The sequence below is a fragment of the Bos mutus genome, chromosome 7 (genome assembly GCF_027580195.1).
Source record: "Bos mutus isolate GX-2022 chromosome 7, NWIPB_WYAK_1.1, whole genome shotgun sequence".
Classification (NCBI taxonomy): domain Eukaryota; kingdom Metazoa; phylum Chordata; class Mammalia; order Artiodactyla; family Bovidae; genus Bos; species Bos mutus.
The window spans coordinates 22686825-22695145 of NC_091623.1; positions in this window are offsets into that span (position 1 = coordinate 22686825).

Consider the following 8321-nt stretch of genomic DNA (forward strand, 5'->3'; position numbering starts at 1 on the left):
TACTAACAGTGAGCAAGAAATTGTAAAAATTAGTGGCATGTGTTGTTGAAGATAAACATCCACAATAATAATTTTGTATGACTTACAATGTTAACTATCTTAAATATTGACAAGTACATATATACTTCCTTTATTTTATTCATTATTAATGATTCATATGTCTTTCCCCAGATTTCAAAATTAGAAGCATGTTTGCAAAAATTGCTAATTAAGGTCAAGCTTCATAAACACTGAATTGAACCTGTTCATATAACCTAAATATGATAAGTTGATAAGCATGAGTTTGATTTTATTTTACTATAAACTTATACTGAAACACAAATGGAGTTATTTTTAACGTAGGAATTTCCATTTTTTTTTTAGCTGTGTCATCAGGCTGGAAAGAATTGATTTTATTTTTATATATTTTTGGTAGAAAAATTACCAGTTTAAAATTTTTCCAGGTTTTCTAATTTTAAAATCTAATCCTCTAAATATAAACAGTGTTCAGAGGCAAAAAGATGAGATCTAGATAGCTGTATATGTTAATAACAAATACAGTATTAATGATAAACCAAATTATGATGAAGACTGTATATATTTATTCAGTAATTAAGTTATTCTCGTGTACTTAAAATAATTTAAAGATATAATGAAATCTTATTAAATATAGAATTTCTATGACTACTGATAGCATATTCAAAGTAGAAATTTTTTCCCTCTGTATTAAAATGTTAGGAACTTAAAATAGGAAATATAATTGTAACACTTTTTAATTTATTCATTGTTTTTACAACACTGATGTGTAGATAATAGACTTAAATCTTCTCTGTTAAATAAGAATACTTGATGCATATTTGTCACTGTGATGTCCTTCATCCTGAAAATTGAAGTTGACCTGACAGCACTGTCCCCCAAGAAAACCCTTGACTACAATCTCTGACATTAAACCTCTCTGCAGTCTTTATCTTGGACATTTGAGACTCAAGCTGCCACATTATGTGAACTATGGTCAGTAACATACCAAATAGTTTTACTCACCAGGAACAGGCTGAGATTGAGTAAGTAGCATGCTATAGTTCTGAAATTAACAGTTATCTTGACAAGAGTTGTTTGTCTTTTTGTCTTTTAATTGATGAACACTTATTGGATCTCTAGAGAACTGTAAGTGACTTAGGCTAGTTGGTTCAAAATAGTAGATTGAGCCACTGAATTTTAACCCTTTAGTTTTTTTCTCTCCCTGACTCCTAAAAATTGAACAGAGTGTCTAGTTATTTTTTTCTTTTATTATATAGTGTTTCATGTGTAACACCATATTGATTTTGTTCTTATGTGAACCAATGACCTAACGTTTACTTAAATGTATTTGTTAAATACACATAAAAGAATGATTTAATATCTTAATTCACAACAGGCTGGGATAGGTAGGAAGAGTTTCTCCTGGTATATTGATTTGCATTTGTAAATCTCAACCCTGTAACTACGTTTTGAAATGACATTTACCAATTCTGGCACTTTTGTAACAGCAATGACAAATATTTTATTTGGAAGAGAAAATGCCATTTTTGAAATGTTATTTTTATTAGTACTTTTACATGTGTCAAGATGTGCTAGTTATTTGTTGACCTGGTGGCTGTGAACTCATAATTTCATCTTCTTTTCTAGAAGAAAGAAGACCCCCGCCAGCCAAGGGTAACTCTCTGGTGAAGGGGTCAGCAGTGAGCTGTTAGCAGCCAACACTTACAGTGGCTGATGGATGGACGCACCCGCCTGGTGAAGGGAGTCTTTGTGGAGCATCAGAGTCTGCTGCAGTTGGAAAGGGATACAATAAATATTTCTAAAGTGATGAAATGTTATATAAGGTAGGCCTCAAAAATATTCTAAATGAAAAGCATAAGGAGCCATTCCTCAAAATTTGAATAGTTTTAAGATAAATTAAAAAGTGCTATTCCATACAAAGAATAATTTTTATAAATCATTAATTAAGCATTCAGTATATCACAGTCAATTAATATGAGTGAAATGTAGACAAGTATTTGAATGAAAAAAATATAAACATTTCTATGGGAGAGCATAATAATACTACCTTTTACGATTTTCTTTTGTAAGGATGACTTTCACTTGAAGTGTTTGTTGGCAATAAGATTAACTATGACATACTATATGTATTATATTGATACATTCATTTATATATTCAATGCATATTTATTGAAAACAAACTATGGATACAATGCAAAGAAAGTTTTGCAGAAGAGAGCATTTGTGATCATGTAGTCTTACAACAGTATAAACTTATAAACTATGGGTTGAATGCTACAAAGAAAAATTTACTGGTGTACAAGAGTATATTTCAGGTATGAGAGAGTGAGTCTTGGACTGTAGGGAAGGTTTCCCTGAGGAAATGATGTTTGAGTTGAGGTCTGAACGGTGGAAAGTGTCAAAGAAGATAGTGGAGACTATTTGAAGCCAAGTGGACACAATATTACGATGGAAGGGAGAATGGTGCTTTCAAGGAACTGAACAAAGTCCAAAGTAGTAAAAGATTTGTGAATATAGAGAAAAGGGTTTGAAATGATCATTTAGAAATAAGCATAAAACTTAATTCGAAACTCTGAAAAAGAAAAAGAAATATGCATACGCTAGTTTATAATGAATCTTTTAGAGCATAGTAAAATTTGGATTTGGATCTTTATTCTAAAAGCAATGAGACATCATTGATGAGCTTTAAACAGAAAAATAACATTACCACAATGAATTTTTATTTTTAAATATCTCTCTGGTCTATAAAGTGGGACAGGAGTGGATAGTTGCAGGGCAGTGAGTTGTCTGGGGAGAGATTGTGAATTTAGACAAATGAGTAAATGGTTGGGATAAGGTGGTGGCTTGCCTGTGGGGTATTAGGTAAGAACAAAGAAGAATCTTCCATTTCTGCTTTTCCTGCTGGACAGATGCTCTTGGATAGGAGAGTTCCTCTTCTCAGTGGGCTGATTTTACTCTCATTCTGCTCTCTTGACAGCAGTCGTGGTTGAGAGTCAGCGGAGGGGCCACAAAAGTGCAGGGCTACTTTCAGCATTCTAGAAAAGAGGTGCATGAAAGTTCTAACTTTTTGTAACTCTTGTGCTTGTTGTATTTCTACTTCTAATTCTGAATCTGTGATTCTCATAGATATACTTCTGAAACTTATGTTGAATTGACTTTTCAAATTACCTGAGTGATTCTGGTTGGAGCATCAATATGTTCTCAAAATATTTTGTTTAATTCTCCCTTTTTTTTGATATCAGGCAATCCCAATTTGAAATGCCTAGCATGAAGCTGGGCTTCCCTAGTGGCTCAGAGTTACTAAAGTGTCCTCCTACAATGTAGGAGACCCGGGTTTGATCCCTGGGTCAGGAAGATCCACTGGAGAAGGAAATGGCACTCCATTACTCTTGCCTGGAAAATTCCATGGATGGAGGAGCCTGGTAAGCTACAGTCCTCAATTATCCATGGTTTACCCTGATTACCCATTCTTCACTATCTTATTGGTAGGGACAATCTGGAGCTAAGTCAGCAGTTCAAGCATGTACTTAAAGGAAGGTGCTGTGTCATTCAGCTTCCTCCCTGAGAGTCATTAAGGGAAAGAAGATTTAGTGAGAACCTGGGCTCCAAAATCACTACAGATGGTGACTGCAGCCAGGAAATTAAAAGACGCTTACTCCTTGGAAGGAAAGTTATGACCAACCTAGATAGCATATTCAAAAGCAGAGACATTACTTTGCCAACAAAGGTCCATCTAGTCAAGGCTATGGTTTTTCCTGTGGTGATGTATGGATGTGAGAGTTGGACTGTGAAGAAGGCTGAGCACCGAAGATTTGATGCTTTTGAAGTGTGGTGTTGGAGAAGACTCTTGAGAGTCCCTTGGACTGCAAGGAGATCCAACCAGTCCATTGAAGGAGATCAGCCCTGGGATTTCTTTGGAAGGACTGATGCTGAAGCTGAAACTCCAGTACTTTGGCCACCTCATGTGAAGAAATGACTCATTGGAAAAGACCCTGATGCTGGGAGGGATTGGGGGCAGGAGGAGAAGGGGACGACAGAGGATGAGATGGCTGGATGGCATCACTGACTCGATGGATGTGAGTCTGAGTGAACTCTGGGAATTGGTGATGGACAGGGAGGCCTGGCGTGCTGCAGTTCATGGGGTCGCAAAGAGTCGGACACGACTGAGCAACTGATCTGATCTGATTGAATGCATGGCATAGTTCCTTTTGGCATAGTTGAATTTTTGGTGGAGATTTTCAGTGGAGACCTCAACTAGACTTCTCCCAGTGGAGCTCTTTGGTTCAGGGTCATGATGTTCTAATAATGTAAACTTGAAAATTACTAACATGGAGTGGCACATTGTGTGGTTTCCCACTTGGTGCTAGTGGTGAAGAACCCACCTGCCATTGCGGGAGGTGTAAGAGACACCGGCTCATTCCCTGTGTTGGAAAGATCCCTGGGAGAAAGGAATGGCAATCCACTCTAGTATTCTTGCCTGGAGAATCCCATGGACAAAGGAGCCTGGAGGGCTACAGTCCATAGAGTTACAGAGTTGGACATTATTGAAGCTACTTAGCACTCACCCACACATACAGCACATTGGGTGACCATATAGTTTATTGTCTAAGCCAGAACAACTTTGAAAGTAAAAGAGGTGTTATGGACCATCATATGGAAACTATAAGTGATTGAGAATGCCCTAGAAACATCACAAAATGCAGTCATGAGCAAAGAAAGAAACCTTGAATTTGCTTTAAATTATCAGCAATTCCTCATGTAGATTTCATCAATGGAGACTGGCACTGTTTATAATTTACATTGCTCTATATAAGTCACTGTCATTCACAACTCATTTAATAGGAAAAAGCAATAACATTAACTTGAAATTTAAAAGCCCACCTTTTTTTGGTCAGGGAAAAAGAAATGTCATAGGATTATTGTTTAGACAGTTATCTTTAGCGTTTATAATTTTGGAAGGTTCTGTTTAATTAGAACCATAGAATGTGAAATTATGTTCATAGGGGATATGTCATTCTTTGTGGCTGCTCTGAACCCTTTGACCATCCTTGTTCTCCTGGTTTTTGACATATGCATTCCTAGACTCCTTCTCTACTAAATGACAGTTTAGGCTGAAGTAGAAATCTGATGGAATCTTCTTGGAAGCCTATTGTTTTCATTGGTAAAAATTACCCTTAAGTGAAAGTGAAAGTGAAGTCGTGTCCAACCCTCAGCAACCCCATGGACTGCAGCCTACCAGGCTCCTCCATCCATGGGATTTTCCAGGCAAGAGTACTGGAGTGGGGTGCCATTGCCTTCTCCAAAAAATTACCCTTATCCAGCTTTAAATATAGAAATGATGCCCAAGCTGTAGTGTCAGCCTTGTGTTCATGAAGAAAAGCCAAAAAATAGATATCCTGGACTTGAATTATTGAGCTAGTTAAACAGTATTCAGTGTTAGCAGCAGCAGCTGTGTTTTTTTTTTTTTCCTTTTCTTTTCTTTTTGAGAAAAATTAGCTCCTCTTATGTAACACCCTGTTCATCAGTTTTGCTTCCCTGGTGGCTCAGATGGTAAAGAATCTGCTCACCATGCAGGAATCCCAGGTTTGACCCCTGGGTCAGGAAGATCCCTTGGAGAAGGGAATGACTACCCATTCCAGTATTCTTGCCTAGAAAATCCCATGGGCAGAGGAGCCTGGATGGTTATAGTCCATGGGGTTGCAAAGAGTTGGCCATGACTGAGCTTCACACTTTCACTCCATCTTTGCATGAGAAGCACTCCAAAATGGCCAGAAGGTGATTATTAAGCAATTATCCAACAACTTCCTTCCAGAAAAGTTGTTCAGTGTGATCATTATCATGAATTTTATGTTTGTATCCTAACTTGCTTCAGTCGTGTCTGACTCTTTGCGACCCTATGGACTACAGCCCACCAGGCTTCCCTGTCCATGAGATTCTCCAGGCAAGAATACTGGAGTGGGTTGCCAAGCCTTCCTCCAGGGGCTCTTTCTGATCCAGAGATCGAGCCTGAATCTCTTATGTCTCCTGGATTGGCAAGTGGGTTCTTTACTGCTAGAGTCACTTGGGATACCCACTTTTATGTTTATATCTAGTAAAACTTTACCAGTAAGTGATAACATGGGTCTAAAACATTCAGTTAGGTAACATGGATGAGAGATCGCATTTATGTAAGAGTAGTGACATGACTGGAGCACATTTGTCTACTAATTGGTCAGGGTTCCCTGGGTGCTTCTGAATGGCTCAGCACTGCCCTGGCCATGCTTTGGCCTTACCTGGTGGTATTTTTCTGCTCTGGGTTAAATATTAGTGAAGGCTGTTAAGAGTTCTGCCAGAGTGATTCACAAAATGAGACATGATGTGTGTTTTGCTCTCCCAGTCCAGCTTGGGTAGAGAGGATATTGTAGATGCTGGAATCTGCTTTCTACCTGCTCACTTCCTAGGAATGGGCTGCCAGCTCTTCTTGCCAGGCCTGAGCCTCACTTTGTCCTATACAGATCCCTCCCCTTTCTTTGAAAATTTACCCTTCAACTCTTTGAGAACTATGCTTGATGAAGGAGAAGAGCCAAGACCCAATTCAACTAGATCTGGAATCACCTTTCCGTGGAATTTTCTTGGGGGCCTCATTGTACTGTGTAGCTGTACTTCAAAAACCTGTGTACTTTGCACAAATAGCTACTCATTAAAAGTCTATTCTTATCTGAAAGACAAAGGTTGAAAGATAAAAGGTGTGGCACTCACCTGACTTCTCTTTGACTCATATTAGAAATACTGAAGTTTCTAGGAGGCTGGTAGTTTAACAGTAAAGAACACTCCTGGCTCTGTGTCTTTCAGTGCAGTGTCTTAGCCCTAACTGCTTTAGGTTTTTCCTTAACAAAAATTCAGCAAAATTTTTGTTTAATGTCCTGCTACCATATTTTCTAATTGGATTCTATAATCATTGTGAAGTCACTCAGTCGTGTCCGACTCTTCATGACCCCATGGACTGTAGCCCACCAGGCTCCTCCATCCATGGAATTTTCTAGGCAAGAGTACTGGAGTAGGTTGCCATTTCCTTTTCCAGGGGATCTTCCCAACCCAGGGAATGAACCTGGGTCTCCCGCATTATGGGCAGATGCTTTACCGTCTGAGCCACCAGGGAATCGCTCTATAATCATATGCTTATATAAATTTGAAAAAGATAAATATTATTCTTAAAAAAAATATATATATATATATATATATATGACTTTTTACAACTAACATTCCTGAATCTTTATGGTTAGTAGCATAGCGAATGTCTTAGATTCATTTGATCCAGACTTTTTTGCTGTAGGTGACTGGGGGACTGATGTCGCATAAAACAGATGGGGTTTTGTCAAATTCACCTGCTAAATTTGAAGGTGTACTTTTTTCTGGATGTGGGGTTCTACTATTTGCATAGTGAGATATCTCCTTTTTTGTGCCCCCTTTCTAAGTATTAGGTGTTTAATTTTCCAGCATATTTGTATCTGAGGCCTAACATCAGAGTAGTTTCATGATATAAGCTGAATTTGGAGAGTGGGAAAACTTTGCAAGTGGGAAAACTTTGCAAGTGGGAAACTTCAGTTTGAGGTATCTGGAGCAGCAATCTGCAGACCCATGGGCTCCATGTACAATATGACATGCTATCTGACCAAAAAATTAAAAAATTCAGTAATGAGATTTAGAGCTGGAAGATTCTTAGATATCTACTTCACACTTGTTTTACATAAGAGAAAATTAGTGATCATAAAAGTAGACTGGCCTACTCTTGGTTAGCAGCCAGTTAGTGGAAGAACAAGAATTAAAATCTTAAATTATTATTTTTCGCAATACACTACACTGTCCCACAAGCCTCAGAATACAGTATTGACTTAATACATGTTCCTTTAATACATACATATTTAAATTAATACAAATAACTGTATGTTTTCTTTGAATCATCCTCTCTGTATCTCCCTTTAGTCAGTTCAGTTGCTCAGTCGTGTCCGACTCTCTGTGACCCCTTGAACTGCGACATGCCAGGCCTCCCTGTCCATCACCAACTCCCAGAGTCTACCCAAACCCACGTCAAAAGAGTCGGTGATGCCATCCAACCATCTCATCCTCTGTCATCTCCTTCTCCTCCTGCCGTCAATCTTTCCCAATATCAAGGTCTTTTCAAATGAGTCAGCTCTTTGCATCAGGTGGCCAAAGTATTGGAGTTTCAGCTTCAACATCAGTCCTTCCAATGAACACTCAAGACTGGTTGGATCTCCTTGCAGTCCAAGGGACTCTCAAGAGTCTCCTCCAACACCACAGTTCAA